This window comes from Cavia porcellus, unplaced genomic scaffold (assembly GCF_034190915.1).
Source record: "Cavia porcellus strain 051 isolate PalLab524CR breed Dunkin Hartley unplaced genomic scaffold, mCavPor4.1 scaffold_6, whole genome shotgun sequence".
In the NCBI taxonomy this organism is placed as follows: domain Eukaryota; kingdom Metazoa; phylum Chordata; class Mammalia; order Rodentia; family Caviidae; genus Cavia; species Cavia porcellus.
Window position 1 is genome coordinate 31192797 of NW_026947489.1, and position 19417 is coordinate 31212213.

General features: G+C 37.2%; 1 long non-coding RNA gene across 1 annotated transcript in view; it reads left to right on the forward strand.

Moving 5' to 3' along the window:
* LOC134476409 (uncharacterized) overlaps positions 1-10672 on the forward strand; it is a 34176-nt gene extending 23504 nt beyond the window's left edge. Inside the window, exon 3 of the long non-coding RNA XR_010048020.1 lies at positions 291-10672. This is a non-coding gene — a long non-coding RNA (uncharacterized LOC134476409). The remainder of the gene's footprint in view (positions 1-290) is intronic.
* The last annotated feature ends 8745 nt before the right edge of the window (positions 10673-19417 follow it).

The following is a 19417-nucleotide window of genomic DNA, read 5'->3' on the forward strand; positions in this document are numbered from 1 at the left end:
TTACAGCTGATCACCATTGCTGGCATTACTGCCTGAGCTCTATCTCCTACAAGGTCAGCCGAGGTTCTCATAAGAACAGCCACCCCGCTGTGAACTGCATGCAACAGCTCTAGGGCGCCTACTCCTTTGAATTATACTAACCCCACTTCATTCCCCAGTGGAATGATTGTCTTTTGTAAACCTGTCTCTGGTTCTAAAGACTGAGGACTGCTGCTCTGTAGCACTGAGAGTTGCGCTTAGAATATACTAAAATTCGGGTATAACCAAAATGTTCTTTCTGTTTGCATCAGGAATGGAAAGTATGTGTCAAAGGCAGAGAACAGAGATTACTCAGAAGGTGGAGAGAAATGATTCTCAGGCACTTGCACCACAGCCTGCCTTCTTGTCTCAGTCCCAGGAGAAAGCACTTCCTCTGGAGGGACACTACTGTGTGATTTGATCTTTTCTTCTTGAGGATATTTATCCTTTTGTGAAGGTTTCATACTTCAGTTTGTATTTCCAAAAGCCTGGATCTTTCTAGTTCTTGTATCTGCTTCCAAGTGGTATTTTAAAGATTGGAATCTTTAACCCTAACCCCAAAGAACTTTCTCTGACTCTAGTCAAGAAAAAATAAAAAGAAGAATTAGAATGGACCACTGAGTTATCAGTGTGCTGATGTTTGATGAAGAACTTGAATCTAACGAGCCTCTGTGGGTGTTGTGCCCAGTGGGTCTGGAGCCTAAGAGGTCCCCAGACTCAGCCTGGCTAAGGCTTGTCTCTATCAGATTTAGAAAGAGGAAAAAGAGTCAGAGAACACCAGTGCAAAGTGAAAGTAATTTTAGGATATGTATTGCAAGACAGGATAAAAGCCATCCGGGGAAGGAATGAGATGATTCGAGCTGGGACAGAGCTGAATCTAGGGCCCTTGTCCTGTGTTATAGGCAGGATCCCATCTCCAGCCCCAAGGGGTAACACCTGATTGACTGGATAGTAGGCTTGTTGGTAGGGATTTGGTCTTGCGGGCTAATAGGGGAATTTGGGTAGGCATGACAACCTGCACCAGGAGGGACAGTGGCAGGTGTCAAAACCACAAGCTGCCAGCTTCAAACCACAAAGCTGCTTAAAAACTGCTTTCTCCTCATAGCTGCCCAGAGGCTGCTTTTCCTACCCAATGAGATGAAAGGGCTTTGGGTCTTTAACTCTCCCCAGGGGTCCCTTCTGTCCCTGCAGTGGGCTTCCTTTCTTGGCTCAAGTGTGGCTGGGTGGAAAGCCAGGTGGGCCAGCTGTGGGACTCAGGAGTGTGAGCTGTCAGTGAGAAGGGACCAGGCCAGCGGCCTGTGGTGCTGCTTCAGCCCTGCCTATCCAGTTCCGTTTGTAGTTTGCCTCGTAAAGTGATACTCTTATTTTTAATAAAATGACTTTTTATTTCAAAACTAACAGAGTAAAAACAAGATAAGATTCATAGTTTAACTTGATTGTTTCGGCAAAGACACACTCAACACAACAGTGTCTAATCAGACTATCACTTGGAGCGAATTGGAATTACACGCCGCATAACCAAATGTTCTGCTTTGCCTGTGTACACAAGTGAAAGGGTAAAAGATAGCATCTTTTAAGGCATTTGGAGCTGCTGCTTACAGGCACTATTTGGACATGTTTTCAAATACTTTTCATTTTATTTGCTACCACAACCTTACTTTCAAAGATATTTTGGGAGCAACGTGACCACAAGCTCACAGATACTGAAGAAGGTATTTTTCCTCCAGTCACGTCTGAAGCTCTTTTGCTTTATGTGTGAGAATAACATGCCTGAGTATGTTACATTTTATTTACATATCATTTTTATCCTTCTAAGTGGAATGGTTACTTTTTAGCTTTATAAATCTGCATGAATTTTTAAACAGTTTTAGTTTTCTATCTGTGATAATTATTTTAAAACATTGTGTTGGGATGAATCACGTATTTCCTGTTAAATTTGCTGCAACATTGTTTTAAGTAGATTTTTATTTATTCATTCAGTTTTCAAGAATGAATTAAAAATATAGGTGAATAATAGGTGCCTTGATTTTAGATTCTTGACTTTTTTCTGCACGCAATGTAATATTCTTAATTAAGATTTTGGTGCTTTTGGTGCAGTGAGTGTTTATAAATTGACCTTTTAAAGTAATGGTATTTCATATATATGGTATTTCATATATATATATATGAAAAGTGGTCAAAGATTTCTTCTGATGTGTAGTGCTAATAAGCCAAGACCCTGCTTTAAACTTCAGGAAGCTATGATATTCATCTTTTGACCACCATTCATGAATTAGAGCAGAGAAAATAAATAAGAACCATAGTTTATTATATAGAATCAGAAAATAGCCAAAATAGCAAAAGCAACAAAAATAAAAGCATCATAATCCTGGATTCCAAGTTGTTCTACAAATCTACAGTGATTAAAAATGGCATAGTAGTGGGCTGGGGATTTAACGCAGCGGCATAAGTACCTGCCTGGCAAAGGTGAGTTTGGGAATTAGATTTCAGGTACCATAAAAAAAAGAAAAGAAAAGAAGAAAGAATGAAAGAAAGAAAGAAAGGAAGAAAGAAAGAAAGAAAGAAAGAAAGAAAGAAAGAAAGAAAGAAAGAAAAAGAAAGGCATTGTACTGGCACACAAACAGATTTTTGATCCATAGCACAACACCGAGGATGCAGTAACAACTCCAGGCACTTGCAACCATCTTATCTTCAAAAAAAGGATGAAAACATGATGGAGAAAAGATAGTCTCTTTAATAGAAAGTTCTGGAATACTGGTTATTCCAGAAGAATGAATTTAGATCCATATTGCTTGCCCTTACTAAAATCACATCAAAATGGATCAACAGCTTATATATAAAAATAGAAATACTGAATCTGCTGAAAGAAAAACATGACAAAAAAACCTGAAGGCATAGGCATATGGAAGGATTTTCTGAAAATTACCCCAGCTGAGCAAGAAATAACACCAACAACCAACAAAGTGTGTCAACATCAAATTAAAACCTTCTTCAAAGCAAAGGAAACAAACAGCAATGAAGAGATCATCAAAAGAATGGGGAAAATGTGGCAGTTACTCCTCAGACAAAGAACTCAAATGTAGACTACATAAGTCACTCAAAATAATTAAGATTCCCAAAAAACAAAAGACGCAATTAGAAAATGGGCAAGTGAAATGAATGGACAATTCTTAGAAGAAGTGCAAGTGGTCAGCAGGTAAATGGAAAAATTCTGGCATCTTTGATCGTTAGAGAACTGCAGATCAAGACAATACTGAACTTCCATTTTACTCCAGAAAGAATGCCTGTCATCATGGAGTCAACCCAGCAAATGGTGGCAAGCTTGTGGGGAAAAAGAAATCCTTCTTGATTGTTAAATGTTCTACTGGTTTAAAACTAGTTCAGCCACTATAAAAATCAGTATGGTGATTCAACAAAAAATAAAGAAGAAATTTTATCCAGATATCTGTTCTGGATATCTCCCCAAAAGAATAAAAGAAGACATTATATTACAATGATTCCATGTTTATAGCAGCACAATTCATAATCACTAAATCTTGGAAGTAGTCCATATCAACAGAGGAATGGATAAAGAAAATGTGGGCTATAATATATATATATATTACACATTATGTGGAGATATATATATATGTATAGTTCTGTATATGTATGTTCTATCCAGCCATAATGAAGGATAAATTTGAGTTGATTGCAGGCAATGGATGCACCTTGAGTGTATAATGCTAAGTGAGCTAAATGAGTTCTTGTCTATGAGAGATGCAAAGTACAAATAATATAAAAAGTGAATGAGAAGGTATATGACAGGAAACATGGGGATAGACTATGGAGCTAGGACGAGGATTTGCAGGTGAGGGGAGATGTGTGAGAGGCAAGGCGAAGTAAATAAACTCAAGATGTGATGTGCATTTGTACCAGCTCCTCACAGTGAATACACTTATTGTGTGGTACAAACATTAATAATAAAAGCTTTTTAAAAGCTACCAAACTACAATAGCTCATTCAGTGGTAACATCAGGCTCTATTCTAGGTAAATTAATATTTGAATTGTATTTGAATTTGTAAGAGTTCTACCACTTGTGTATTATTATTTATCTTTACTGTACTTATTTAGGAAAATTGGGGTTTGGGGAAGATTTATTTAATTTCTCTCTTCCTCCCCTTTGCCCAATTCTATGTGGAATTTAAAACCATGTTTCAGAGTAACATGCTTAATGTTCCCTCCTAAAAGTGCTGAGTCACTTGGCAGTGAGACTTACAGAACTTCAAACCCTATACATACTCATCCCTTTCACTGATACACTATGGAATCAAGGGATGTGTTTTCCCCCAGTTCCCAATGATTGTGGAAATTCTATGAGTTCTCCAAACATGGTTTCTTGCCAATCAGAGAACAACTGATCACTCTATAGCAGGACAGCTGGATTCTTGAGGTCCTGAAGTCAGCATGAGGACTCCTTGACCCATGTAGGGAGCTCGAGAGACACATCAAGCTCTGGAAATGGTTGAGGTGAGCTTTCTGCCCTTGATTGTCTTGAGCATGTTGAAGTGTTTCCTGAGTTATGTTAAACGTTCCAGGAAAGCTCAGCAATTTCTTGAACACTCTCTCCTTATGTGTATTTCATTTTCTTAAGGCAGCTAGAAAGATCCTTTTTTATTATCGGTATTCAGACTATCAGGAGGACGAGTGCAGTTTGAGAAGAAAGCGGTTGCAGGGTACTTGCTGTCCTTGGAGGAAACATTTCCATTCCTGGTAATGGTGAGGGAATGCATTAGCATCAGATTTGGAAGCATTAAGAACTGTGATAGCCAGTGATGAACTGAAGATCACATGTTCCACCTAAGAGATGGATTGCTCCTCCCTGTTGTTGGAATCTTTGATTTTTCAAAGTCATAAATTCATACTTTTAAAATGATCATCATAATTTTTGAATAGTAGGCTTATTTTTTAAAGTACTGTATTCATCAAACAAAATAGGCCCAGGCTGAATCAGGCTCTGAAGCATAAACTAACATGACAAGTACCTAGCAAATATTTCTTAATTATCTTTGTGAAAGAAAACATGAGTCTGTCTATACTTCCCATATCTCACACCCATTAAATTCTTCCACTGAATTGGAAATAATGAAATGAAAAAGACATCTTGAGTTATTTAGGAAACTGACCTGTGTGGGTGCAAAAGGAGAGTTCTATTTAAGATGGAATGGAGCCTCAGATTATTCTTTCAAAATTAAACTTCATAATAGTTGAATCATAAGTGCTTTACACTCTAAAACATTCTGTCAGTTATAAAAAGTGAACCCAGAGTTTATGAGGGCTACACTGGTGCAGAACCCCAATGGTGCAAAAAATAACAAATGTGATTATATCAAATTAAAAAGCTTCTGCCCAGCAAACGAAACAAACAGCGGAGTGAAGAGAAAAAATACAAAGTGCAAAACAAAATTTTGCAGCTGCTGCTTGGACAGAGGACTAACACCTAGAATGTAGGGGACCACCCAGATGCCTCTCCTTGAATGAAGAGCAGTTACCTCCATTTTGACTATACCTGGCCCCGTCTCCACATACTGATATGTACAGAGCTGGCTAGCCCATTTCTTTATCCCTTAAACTGGTTTTAAGCAATGTAAATAGGGCTGGCTGAGGTGCTGATGTGTAATCTTTGAAGTTCCACTTTCCGTGACTCCCAAAAAACAGGGTTGAACCGGGTGAGATGAAAAACCGCCGCTGCACAGCTGTCAACTGGGATTGAGCCTTGAGGTAAGAGGCTATGATTTCTCAGGGAAGAAAAATAAACACATCAGAGCTGAAGCACAAACCCCAAAATGTGAGCTTTAACCTCAAGTGTGTTACGCAGGTAAGTCTTTCTCCATATCCTTCTCTCTGCATCTTGCAGAGGTGATTTCAGGTCTCTGCACAGTGTTACCACATTTCCCATCATTCTCACAGCCACTCCCTTCTTTACAAATTAATAAAACTCAGATTGGACCCTGAGTCGAGGCCTTTGTTCTGATGAACCTTCATCCTGGCTGGAGTTAGGACCCCTGGGCTCCCCATAACGATCAATATGTCTTAGTGTCTTTATTCTCACGGTGGGTTGCACGGAAACTGGTAGATTGGAATTAACTTATTGAAATTTCAATAACTTTTCCATAGGATAACAAATATAAACTTCCCAACTGAGAGGAGGAACAAGAAGAGCTCTCTATGTACAATATATAAAGAACTAAACGAAATTAACCCCTCAATAAAAGACCCAATGAAAAAAGAGGCAACCAAAATGAATAGACACCTCTGAGTGGACATACAGATGACCAATAAATACATGGGACAAATGGTCAATATCATTGGCCATTAGAGATATGCAAATTAAAACAGTATTGAGATTCTTTCTCACTCCAGAAAGAATTATTATCATCAGGGAATTAGAATACAAATGCTGTTGAGGATGTGTGGAGAAGGAACCCTTCCTTCTACACTGTTGGTGGGAATATAAACTAGTACAACCATTGTGGAAATCAGTGTGGAGATTTCTAAAAAATTCCAAAAACAAAAATATAAGAGAAGCCATGCAATGTGCTGGTTGGAGTCATCGCTGCCCATCTCATGGCTGCCCGACCCACAGGCCCCTTCCATTCTAGATGCTCTCTGCTGCTCTTTGTCACTCCCAGCACACAGGAATGTTCTTCATGACAGGAGTCCCTGTGCCCATTACCTCAGCCCACTGCAGACAGCTGGTGGTCAGTTCTGGAAAACTGCCAGGATGCGGGGACTAAGGTGCAGGTCTGCCTCTTGCAGGATACCATTTTCCTCTATTTTTACTTTAGTGACCCAATGCCTGTGTTCCTCAGCATTTTTCAAGCGTGTGTGGTATTTTCTTCCAGCCCTCTCCTCTGCAATGAACTTAGGCTCTTGGAGAAACAATTGAGAATGTTCAGATTTTATTGCAGCTCTGTCTCGTCTTAGTGCAAGATCAAAGCCTGCTATTGGATTGATTAGAGAAAAGGGGAAATTTCAGAGAGAACAAACACTAATGTATCATTTTCCAGCCTCACACATCCTAGTTGGCACAAAGAATTTGAGCATTGGTTTTCATGTTCACACTTTGGACATGAGAGGTCCAGAAGGGACCCAGTTTTGGGTTACTGATAGTTCATGCAGGTCATGGGAAGCCCAATTGGCTGGATTCTCTCTAGTCCATGGTTCCCGGCTCTGCTCCTTACCGTGTAGCTCTCTGTCCATTGCATCTTTTACTTGTAGCTGTAACTATGCCTTGATACTAAATGGACAACTTGCACACAAGTTGTCAGATGGGTTTATCCTCAAACCATGCTCTCTACTGACCTTACTATACCTGAAGAGGAATTGATGACCTCTGCTGAACCACCTGGGCATTTCACTCAGTTCAGAACAAAGACTGATAGGTCCAGCTACTAACCCCAAAAGTTGTCCTTTTCCGACTGAATCCTTGGCTGTTATTGCTTAGCACAAATGTTCTATTCTCTGACACAAATGGGCCATCACCTTGTCCTTGGCAAAAGCCACTGGCATTTGCTCATGTAGCTTCTTTTCTCCTGGAACCGTTTTCCATTTTCCAGGATGACAATTATTTTCCTCTTTTTAGAGAGGTATGCTTTTTTTAAAAAAAGAAAAGCAAGATAGGGTCACAATATTTGTTAATATAATTACTCACTTTCTCGTTTTACCAAGTAGCTTGCTTGGTCAATGACTGAAAAAAAAATTAATCAGTGGAATTTCTACCTTCAATGTGGAGACCTGTTGAAAAGTGGTACTTGGACACTTCTATTTGGATGTGAGTCTGTGGCCTATTGGCCTCTTGCAAGCAGTTCGCTCCTGGCTTTCTGTATTATATAACACCAAAGCGGAAGAAGTCTTCTGTCGCATTCAAGGTTTCATTCCTTTTATATTTTTCCCCTTTCTCTCACTTGGCACATGCTGTATTGCTTTCCTGAAGCTGTTTACAATGTAGAAGATTAATGTCTCTCATGGGCGGATTCCTGCTTCTTTCCCCATGAATTGCATGAGAACACTGCATCTGGTGGAACTGGTCAAAGGAAGGAGCAAGTCTAGTGCCCTGAGAAGAATGAGGGCATGGCAGTTAATCCTGCGGTGTCAGAACAAAGCAAACACAAGGCTCCTTGGCTTCCTCTGGGGTTCAGTGTCACAGTCAACTTGTCGTTTCCTGATTTTGGCAGACCCTGAACCCAGGACAAGCCTATATTATGTTTATTTGTTTCTACAGCTTTATGGTTGCCTCCTGCATAGAACAATGAGTACTGAAGAGGCTGGATGTGTCACCAGTCACATGGCGTCCTTGTGCACTTCTGGAGTGGAAATGGACCAATTCTTCTGGAATGCTTTTCTGTCTGAGGAGCCACCTATTTGTAAATGTTTCCCTAGAGCTTCCGTTTAATCAGGGGCTCATTTCCCAGAGTCCAAGTGTGCATAAAACATGGATTGTAGGCCGGGGAACCCAGAGAAGGTAAACAAAGAAACTGTTTTTCAATGCACAAGAATTTGGATTGAAGAGTTACATGGTCTTTAAAATACAAACATAAATAAAGGAGTTTTTATTTAAGAGTTGACTTAATACCAGTAAGTGGATAATAATATGACAGAAAAATAAAACACATGGTTGAATATTTCAGATTTTATTTTTCTCATTTATTCATTTATCAGCGGATGTTGCTTGAATCAGAGGATGTTGTTGAATCAGAAAATATTGTTTGAATATTTGCTATCTGCTAGTCATGTTGACTGCAAGGGTGAATTGACTGACAGACAACAGCTGTCAAACATATTTTGGTTTAGTTTTATGTTCTGTAGATCTTCACTGAGATTTTAAAAATGTTTAAGTAATATAAAATAGTCATTGGAAAAAACAGAATAGTGAATCACATGAAGAAGTAGAATTACCTCCTCCCTATTTCTCTAGAGTTAGACTTATTGATAATTTGAAGATTATTCCCTCAATTCAGTCTCAATACATTTTCTATATATTAACAATGTTTCACAATATTTTACAGAAATAGAATGAGATTACACAAACTTTTCTGGAAGAATTTTTACTTACTAGTGTTTTGTGAAATTTCTATGCTAGTACATTGTGATTTTCCATATAATTTCGGAATCTAATGGAACATGTTAGCATGTGAATGACTGAAATTTATTAAACCTGTTGTCTATTGAAGACCATTTAGGTTTGTTTTGTCCATTGCTGTTACTTCATTTCTTTAAATTTATAAAGACTAGAATAAACTTCCTTGCATTTGTCTGTGCATACAGTCTTAATATTATTAAACTACAGAGTAATGTGCATATTTTAAATTTTGACAACTATCTTCTTAAAATTTACATTGATATTGATGTGTGAGCATTCTTAGCTTTAAAATATCCAGTAATCCCTGCTATGAAAGACTAATAACTAAACTCTTTTACATACTTCTTCCCATTCTCTTTCCAATGCACATTTTTAAAAAATTCAGTTCTTGTATTACCTAATTTTATTAGGTAATTCACCATTTTCATGGCTTACTATTTCTTAGACATTTATATTAGATAGGATCTTCTTTCTCCAATATGTAGGAAACAAATTAATACTCCTCAATTTGCCTGTATGCTAATTCTTGCATTTTCTTAAAGCCCTTATATTTGAGCTCTCTGCTGTCTTTTAGACTGAATTTGAAGTTCAAAAGTCAATAACTAGAATTTCTACTACTTTAACTATAAAAAATCACTATTCAGAGCTGAGCCACTAATTCTGTAGACGTTAGGGTGTTTCACGGTATTTTAGCCATGCCATACGAAGGACAATATTGTAAGCCTGAGTGTAAAAAGATGCTATTTTCTCTCATTTCATTAACACAACCTTCAAGAACAGTTTTTTTCCCCCTCTTCCTTCTAGAATTTCTAGTTGCCTTTCTTTTGTTTTGAATAAGTAATAACTATTCATTTATATTTTTCCTAATACTTCTCTATTAATTTCCTGGAATTTATCTGTGGAGTATTACATTATATTCAGATTTCCTACTTTAGGGTCTTTTAAAAAATAAATTAACAATATTTTTAATAGGAAAAAAAAGAATGGAAACAAAGTTTTTGTAAACAGGGAGGAGAAAAGGGTTGAAGGGAGGGGAGGGGACTGAGGAAAAAAGAAGAGTCAAGAAATATTATGTACAGGTACAAATTCCTTATGAATGTGATCATTATGTTTATCTAAAATGTACCAATAAAATTAATTTAAAAATACATATATCAAAATATATTATTCATTTTCCTATGTGTTAAATTTATGTGAACTGTTGAATAGTGATTCTTTTAAATTCATCTTTGATTATCCTTCCCTTCAAAATTTTACTTGCTTATGTTTATCTTATTACTTAAGCAAACTTACTGTTAATGTACATCTCAAAGACTGTCTTGAATTTATTTTCTCTATCTGTCTGTCTGTCTGTCTCTCGTCTTCCTCTCTCCTCTGTAGGGATTAACTAATCCAGGACCTTTGCAGTGAGTTACACCTCTAGCCCTTTTTTAGTTTTTATTTTGAGATAGAATCTCACCAAGTCACTTAAATTCCCTTACTGAACCTGAACTTGGAATTATCCTGCTCAGACCTCTAGAACCCCTGAAATTATAGGCTCCACCATGTCTGATATATTTTTCAGATGCTCTTGTTTTTCCTTTTATCCATTTTCTGTTTTGTCTTTATTATCTCTTATTTTTTCTTGAAATTTTATGGTTGTTATTTTTCTAACACTTGCATCCACATGGCATGAAGGGTGTTTGTGATATTATGATCACATATGAAACACACATTAGATCTTTAACCCCAGTTTCTGGTAAAGAATTATTAAAAAGGTTATATTTTTCTGAGTAATTGGGGTGCAAGTGTATCTTTTATTTTCTACCATATGCTGTTTGGCTCAGGTTACACACACAGAACTCTTTATCTCTTGAAACCACCTACGTGATAACCATGCCTCCCCTACTTTATCCTTTTCTTTTTGTAGTTCTAGAGAGTGAGCCCAGGACATTTCCACTGAGCTGCATTTCTAGTCCTCTGCATTTTGGGATAATGTCTAGGTAAACTGCTAAATTGGCCTAGGCTGGACTCAAGCTAGTGAACTTCCTGCCTGAGTCTCCCAGAGTGCTGGGATTACAGGCATGCACACTACAAGGGTGTCTTTCATCTTAATGAGGTGTCCTTTGGTAGACTCTAAATTGGGAGTTAGAGACAGGAGAGACAAACAAGGATTATAACTTCAGCCTTACCTCGCAGCCTCCAGGATGATTGGACTAGAGGTTGAGATAATAATATATATCACGTCTATGTAATGAGCCATAAAACTCCCCAAATAGCTTTGACATTTTGAGAGCTTCTGGGATGCTGAACTCAGGGAGGTGTTGAGAAGACTAAGCACTTGCAGAACGCGTGGAAGGGTCTGACCTGCCCACATCCTTTGCCCTATACCTCTCTTCAAGTTGGTGTTTATTTGTATGTTTTTAATGTCCTTTAAATAAATGGACACATATGCTTTCTTCTGTTCTTTGATCTGCTCTAGCAAAAAGGAGATCGTAGCAGTCTTACTGTGTAGCTAGCTGCTCAGTCAGAAGCACAAGAAATAACTCAGAGCATTTGATGTGGAAGCAGATTTGTGGTTTGAGTCTTTAACCTGTGATCTGATTCTAACTCCAGGAAGATAGGAGCAGAGTGCAGTTGACATCCAGCAGCTATCTGCCAAATATTGCTTTTTTGTGTGTCTTACAGAATCCAGATTGGCCTATAGACCTAGGAGGAGAAAGAAAAAGAATTGCCCTGAAAATGCTACGTAGCTTGACAGAGTTCAGTTTTGGAAGATAAAGTCTTCAATAAGAAACTGATGATTAATGACTTGTGAATGTACAAGATACCGGTGTCTAGAGACACAGGACACTTTTCTCACCCCAAACACCTTCTACTCCACCAGGATGTTCACTGAAAAGCGAGGCCACCTTCAGGAGTTTTCCCTCTGAAACATGTCACCCTCTTAGATAACTCTTACCTTTCTTCTGTCAACCCTTGCTCATTCCTCTATCTATTGCCTTTGATTTGAAAATTACATAATTTTGTACTATTTAATGCTTCTTCATGATGTCAACTCAAAAAGTCTTCATCTCTTACCAGCTGTATCAATTAAAATTTTTTTCAAGAAACACACAGAATGGTGCCCTGAAAACAGGCAAAGCAAGGGGATATGTGCTGGGGATGACAGTTTAGAAGTTTAGCCCTGGTAACAGGAGTAGTTCTGTTGCTACCTCTAGGCCTAAGGTGATGGGAAAGATAGAGGCTACTAGGTCCCAGAGACAGAGAGCTGTGGGGGGAGGCATCTCACAGGAACAGTGCTCTTAGATCAGGACAAAGGCATTGCTCCCTGGGCCTCCAAAGAGGAAGCTAGGTGAATAAATACCCTGAATTCCTGCTCCTTTTCAAATTCCTGTCCATACTTCCTGTGGTCTGAACCCAATAGAGAGAGAGAAATCAAGAGTGACTATTGAGGTCATCTCTGAATGAAAACTTGCGAAGCAGAGAGAAAGTGGAGGACAGAGATGGGTATCAGGGAACAGGCAGAGGCTGGCACAGCCTTCCCCTCACCGAGAACCCACTCTAATCCTCCCTGGAGAGCCTGAGAAGCCCAACTGCCCAATCTGTTCTGAATAACTCTGGAACTTGCTTAACACTCACTGCCTGACATTTTTTTGTGAAAAGATTTTTCTTAATAAATTAAAAAATTATAATAGAAATATTTAAACTTTTTACTTTTGTGTATGCTTGAGCAAGGTGTTTTCAGTGAACTCATCTATTTCATTCTATGTCATTCAATTTATTGCATAAAGTTGTGTATAATATCCCTTTTTATCTTTTTCATTGTGTGTGAGATCTGTACTGGTGTAGTCCTGTTTATTTCTGACAGTGGTTTAAGTGAGTTTTTCCATATTACTTACTCAGTCTTGCTAGATCTTTCTCAATTTCATTAGTATTTTTGAAGAACCAGCTTTTGGACTTGTCGCTTTTTCTACTACGTGTTTTTTATTTCATCAATATCTTATTTTTCTATTTCCTATTTTTCTACCTAAAATGCTCTTCTTTATCTAGCTTTTTAATGTGAGAATTTAAATCATTACTCAAAAATCGCTCTTCTTTTCCAACACTGAAGGTCAGAAACTTTCCTCTAAGCCTTGTCTGCATAATACAAATTTTTGTATTTCACATTTTAATTATTATCCAATTTTACGTGTTTTCTAATGTGGCTTGTGATTTCCTTGTTGGCCTATGAATTAGTATTAGTGTGCTATTCAAGTTCAAAATATTTGAGAATTCAATAGAAATTTTATTAGAATTGATTTATGACTTGATTTGACTGTAGTTTCTAAACATATACAGTATGATTTCAATTATTTGAAGTCTACTAATTATTTGAAGTCTGCCATCATGCTTTGATGGGGCAGCATATTTCTTACCCTGGTGATTGTTACATATGTTCTCAGAGAGAACGGTAGTCTGCTTTTTGGTGTACAACATTTTATAAATCTCTTTTAGGTCAAAAAGCTTGATAGTATTGTTAATAAGTTAAATATCTTTAAGGTTTTTCTCCCTTAACTATTCTTTCAACTGTTAACATATAGATATTAAAATGTTCAAGTGGAATAAGTGATTTATGTCATTTTTCTTTCATGGTATTTGTTTTTACTTCATGTGTTTTGATAGTCACTTACTAGGTATACGGACAATTACAATTATTATATTTTCTTGAGAAGTTGACTCCAGGGCTGATACCAAGAGAATTCCAGCTCTCTGGGAGTGAAAATCTCCAGAACACATCTGCCTAGAAATAGGGTGACATAGCTATAGCACAAGCTGGAAAATTCAAGTTCCTTTTAGCAGAGGGCTTCATGCTTTGTAGTATGCAGCAGGACACTGAAAAGACTTTTCTGACAGTGAAGAGTGTCATGGAGGTCAAGCTCTTGCTTTGAATTTCTAGTTTGAACTTGATGGTTTTTCCTATAAAATATTTGTTCATTAAATAGAAATATATACGTGTTTATATATTTATCTCCTGTTATATGGGCACATATGTTACACCCACATTTGTAATGTACTATTTTTAATAAATTTTCTACTTCAAAGAAGACTATGAACTTTTTCCTCAAACGAAACAGAGGCAGCAGAGAAGGGGACCACCCCAGCTGTTGCTGAGGAAAATCACACAGTTGCCCTTTCTATGAGGCAAGGTGATTGTAGACGGTAAAGAATATCAAGACTCAGTCTCAGACTCATTTGACTGACTGACTAAAATTAGTGTCTTCTTAAATCATGTATATTTACCTTATATTAAGTTTCATAGACAAGTTATAGAACAATAAACTAATTGATTCCTGTAGGAAACTGAGGAATGGAAGGCTGATCTCTCTGGCTCACTTTACAAGACAGTAGGTATTAGAGAAGTGAAAGGGTTTAGCTGAGATCACACACACAACAAAGGCAGAATTTTAAAAAGAAAAGATGTTTTCTCACTTTTTTCTACTTTATTGTACTAACTTTTAGACAACCAAAATCTTGAATTCTTCACCTTTACTACAAAATAAACAAAAAGCAAGAAAACAGAAACCACACCAGTTGCTTGGAAAAGGAAATGTAATATGAAGAATTAGCAGATTATGTTAGGAAAAGACACAAAGAAATTCTTACCATTATTTAGTGGCAACCTAGAAAGAAACTACCTTCCAAGGCTTATGGAAAAGTGGACAGGAGAAAGCTCAGATGCTGGGGAAGAGATGCATTGTAACAGAGTCAACACATTGCTGTTTTTTGGCTTGTGAGTTCTTTGATATGGTAGATGCAATGTTTCTTATTAGCATATAGTTGTGATAAATCATAATCACATTCATCTTGAAGAGTTGGTGTGTATACATATTGAGTATTGATCCTGTTTTATCTCCCTTCTCCCAGTCCTCCTACCTCCTCCTATTCCCTGATTCCCTTCCCATTTCCACAGTCTATCTTCCAGTCCCATTATCTCTCTTTTGTTTTTTGAGGCAAGTCTTGCTATGTAATTAATATTGGCCTTGAACTTGCTGTATCCTTTTGCCTTAGCCTCCTGAGTGTTGGGATGGTAGGTGGATGCCACCACACCCAGATGAATTTTGCTCTTCAAATTATTTATAATTTAGATTTCTGATACAAGAGAAATCATGCAATATTTACTTTTCTGTGTCTGACTTCACTTGACATTATGGTGCATCTATTCTTCTGCCAATGACTCAAGTTTATCCTTCTTTATAGCTGAGTCATACTGCATTGGCACTTGGTACTTAATATGGCATTCTGGAAGCAATTTTATGTTGATGTTTCCTGAATGTGCTATGTGAGGGAATAGGTAAGATATTTGTCCTTGAAGAGTATTTTTAAAAAATGAGTAATGAAAATAATTGCCACAGCTTTAAGCTGTGTGACATCTATAGCCAGAAGAACCTGGCTGTCACCTCATGGAGGCTTGTTGACCCCAGCAGTTGCTGACTACTCTGCAAAGTTCTAGACTTCTTTCTCTGGAGACAAAAAGATGCGAATTCTTTTAAGTAAGTTGTCATTTCTAAACAAAGAGTAATACTTTGAAGTTACTATGATACAAAATAAGAGTTAAATAAATACAGTACTTACAAGCAGAAGAGAAGCTCTGATGGAAGCATAGCAGGGGTCTAGAGCTCCGTTGGCACTTTTTATACAGTTCATCTCATTGAATTCTCAAAATAATTGTATAAATAGGTTAAATATTGTCTCTAATATACACACTAGCAACATGAAGTTTAAGTGCCTTTCCTCAGTCCTCACAAGAACAAGCTGTAGAGTGGAGATTTAAGCTCATCTCTTTCTGAAATCTTGCTTTTATTCAGTTTTCTGGGAGATGTTGTTAATATGCTCGTCCAAAGTGAGACACCATTTTGAGCCCGAAGGACAAAACCCACTTTCTCTTTCTCAAACCTCAAACTTCAAATGCTAAATGAGTTTGAAGGACAGGTTAACTAAGACAGAACAGGGTAGGAAAGCAAGTGAAGTTCTCATTCAGAAGAAATTGTTGAAAATTCTTTGAATGGTTGAAAAGAATCCCAGCATAAAACATGACTCCCAAGTACCAGGCAAGAATAGTGCCCCTGGAGCTCCCTAGCTGACTGAGCTGCTTCTGGCTTCCCTTCTAGAAACGAAGTACAAAACTATTTGAGACAGAGTCATCGTGCTACATGGAGGGACTGTTTCTTCTGCAGCAGATACTGTACCTGTTTCACTGGGGCTGTCAGTGCTGCTGAGTCACCTTGTGGAGGGACAACTCAAAGACGGGCTCCCAGTGATGTGGTTTCCCAGAATAAAGTCATTGTGGTCCCTCAAGAATTTAAGCCACTTGTAGCTGGATTAGGTCTGCCAACTCCGCTAGCAGTGTGCATTTCTGGTCGTGAGCATACACTATCTTCCTCATTCTTTTCCCTTGAGTGGATATTTATACTCTGGGGCATTTTAGTATGTTTTTCTCTAGCCCATGGTGTTACCTGTATACAGTGTAAGTCTTATTTTTATTGAAGTAGGAGCAGGTTTTCATGAGGGAGATGCACTCCAGGACATCTACAGTTGTGTTTCATCTCTTCTTTGCTCCTCTTTCTCTACCTCTTGTCTCAGGTCACTTGTCCTTTGGGCCAAAGCATCACAATGTTATGAAACCTTCCAGCTACACACGTGTGGAGGACAGCCAGGTGCACAGCAACTGACAGTGGTCTGGATCTGTTTCTAGGCTGCCTGGGTGAGGTCCCTTTCACCCACTCCAGAAGTCATTTTCTCCTACCCCAGGGAAGATTGTGTTAGACTGAAAGACAAACTACAGAGTCTACTGCAAAATACAATGTAGTATGCTGCAATTCAATCAGGTTACTAACTTTAAAACAGGGCTTCTCTATTTATATAGAAAATATTTCTATTATAGCTCCTTATAAGCTATGTTGACTTTAACGCTATTTGTTGCCTCATAGGGCTTAGAGATACTTACATATGGTAAATACTGAATATCCATTGTAAATAAATGAGCAAATGCTAAATGTAAATCTCTATAATTGAATTTAGATAAAAATATAGAATAAATGCCTTAATAGCAACACTTATTGTGTTAAATACAACACAAATATAATGAATAAATATATAACAAAACAATATAGTAATATGAGAATACAAATTTGTTTTTTAAATATATCAGAACATAGTTTATTGTATTTTAATTAAAGCATTAAAAGTACATGTGTATTAGTTCAGTTTCTACAATGTGTCTTACAAAATTTCAACATTCTTAAAGATATTCTGGGGACATTAAAAATGAATAAGACACTCAACTTACTATAAAGAAACTTAGTTACAAATAATATTAAAAATGAAAAGTGTAAAAAATGATTTTATGTACTGTGTCTGAAAGGCATATCCTTCTGAAATGGGATATCTATTCTGATCTTTCAAAGGTTATTAATTCCTGTACCTATCACTGGCAATGACATCAAGACCATCAATCATATCTTCCTTTCCAATAACAAAACCTCTATGGTTACACAGTACATTATTTTTTCTGTCCCTTCTATATGCATGAGGCAAGTCTTCATTTTATAGACTGCTTCTCCATCTCCTTTAAAAGTTATTCAGGCTATTTATTGAATGATGCTGCTTTTTCTGAATAACATTTATCACCTCATGTAAAATATTCTATTTTCCTTTAGCTCCAAGTCTAGGGTAATTGATTCATTTTGCACTTTTACCTTCAATTCAATTGCAGACAATTACTGGATCAAATGGTACCACTAATCATAGTTTTCTGAGAAATCTCCACACTAATTTCTACAGTGAACCAATCTATACTCTGACCAACAGATATGTTCCTTTTTCCCCACAGCCCCAGCAGCACTTGTTATTAGTTGTTTTCTTGACGTTAGCCATGGTTTCTGGTGTGAGATGGAATCTCATGTTTTTGTTTTGAAAGGAATAAAACCAAACAATGAAACAGAATAGAGTCAATGAAAACAAAACAGTGACACAGGACTCAAAGCAAGAGTAGGAAATAAACAATGGCTACTACGATGCCTCTTGTTATCTTCAAAGTAGCTGCCTTCTCCTAACCTGTGTTGCTTACCTGTGGAACGCAATCCTAGTGGAGGCTCAATCTCAGTGTTGTTTAATTTCCATTTCTTGAATGAGCAGTGATGTTGAACATTTTCCCCATACGTTTATTTGCTAGTTGTATTCTTCTGAGAAATGTCTATTCATCTCAGATGCCCATCTTTGGGTTGGGTCTTTGAATTTGTCTGATCTGATTTTTTTCAGTTCTTTGTATGTTCTAGCTTTAGTCCTTTGTCTGAAGAATAGCTGCATAAATGTTTTCCCACTCTGTGGGTTGTCTCTTTATTCTGTTGGTGATTTCTTTTGTTGTGAAAAAGCTTTTTAATAAGATGAGATCCCCGTCATTGGTTCCTTTGTGATTGGTGTTTTTTTATAAAGGCTTTGCCTACATCTATGTCTTTCAGAGTTCTACATATTTTATCTTTCAATAGATACTGTGAAATAGGAAGAAACTGTTCAAAAGGAGAAGGGAAATACGGAGGAGGAGGGGGAAAGAAGGAAGGGAAAATATATGAGAAAATAAGGATAAAATTAAATCTGAGGTTTGTGAAGGGAAAGGGGAATGGGATTTGCAAACAGGGAAGGTGAACAGGAAAAAAAAAGAATCAAGATGTATTATGTACAGATACAAATTCCCTATAATGAATGTGGTCATTATTTATACCTAAATTGTACCAAAATACTTAAATAAAAAATAACAAGGCTTAACACAGTAAAAAAGCAAAACAACAACAAAAAGTATAGACAATTAGAACGTGAGTCCATTATAAGTCCTGCTAAACAATGTGATACAAAGCAGAGTTTCCTAATTTTTCTTTTCTGTCATATCACATGCTTTGGTTAGCTCTCTGCCAATGTGATTATGAACAACACTAGATTAGCAGGAACACAGGTGCTTTTTATGTGATGGATGGCTAAATATTGCTAAATATCCCTAGGAAAACATTACCTCATATGAAGAACAATTTTATAACCACAGTTCTATTTAACACATGAATTCCATAAAAGATTTGTTTTTGTTCTTCTTGAAGATTTATGACCACTTTCTTTTTCAGTTTTCATATTAAATAAAATCTGTACATCACTATAGGTCAGTGCTACGCAATCTGTATATCACAGTGGATCAGTACCTTTATGATATGGGCATATTCAGAGCTTTTGCTTAAAAATAGGTTACACTAGCACACTATGGGACAGAGATCTAA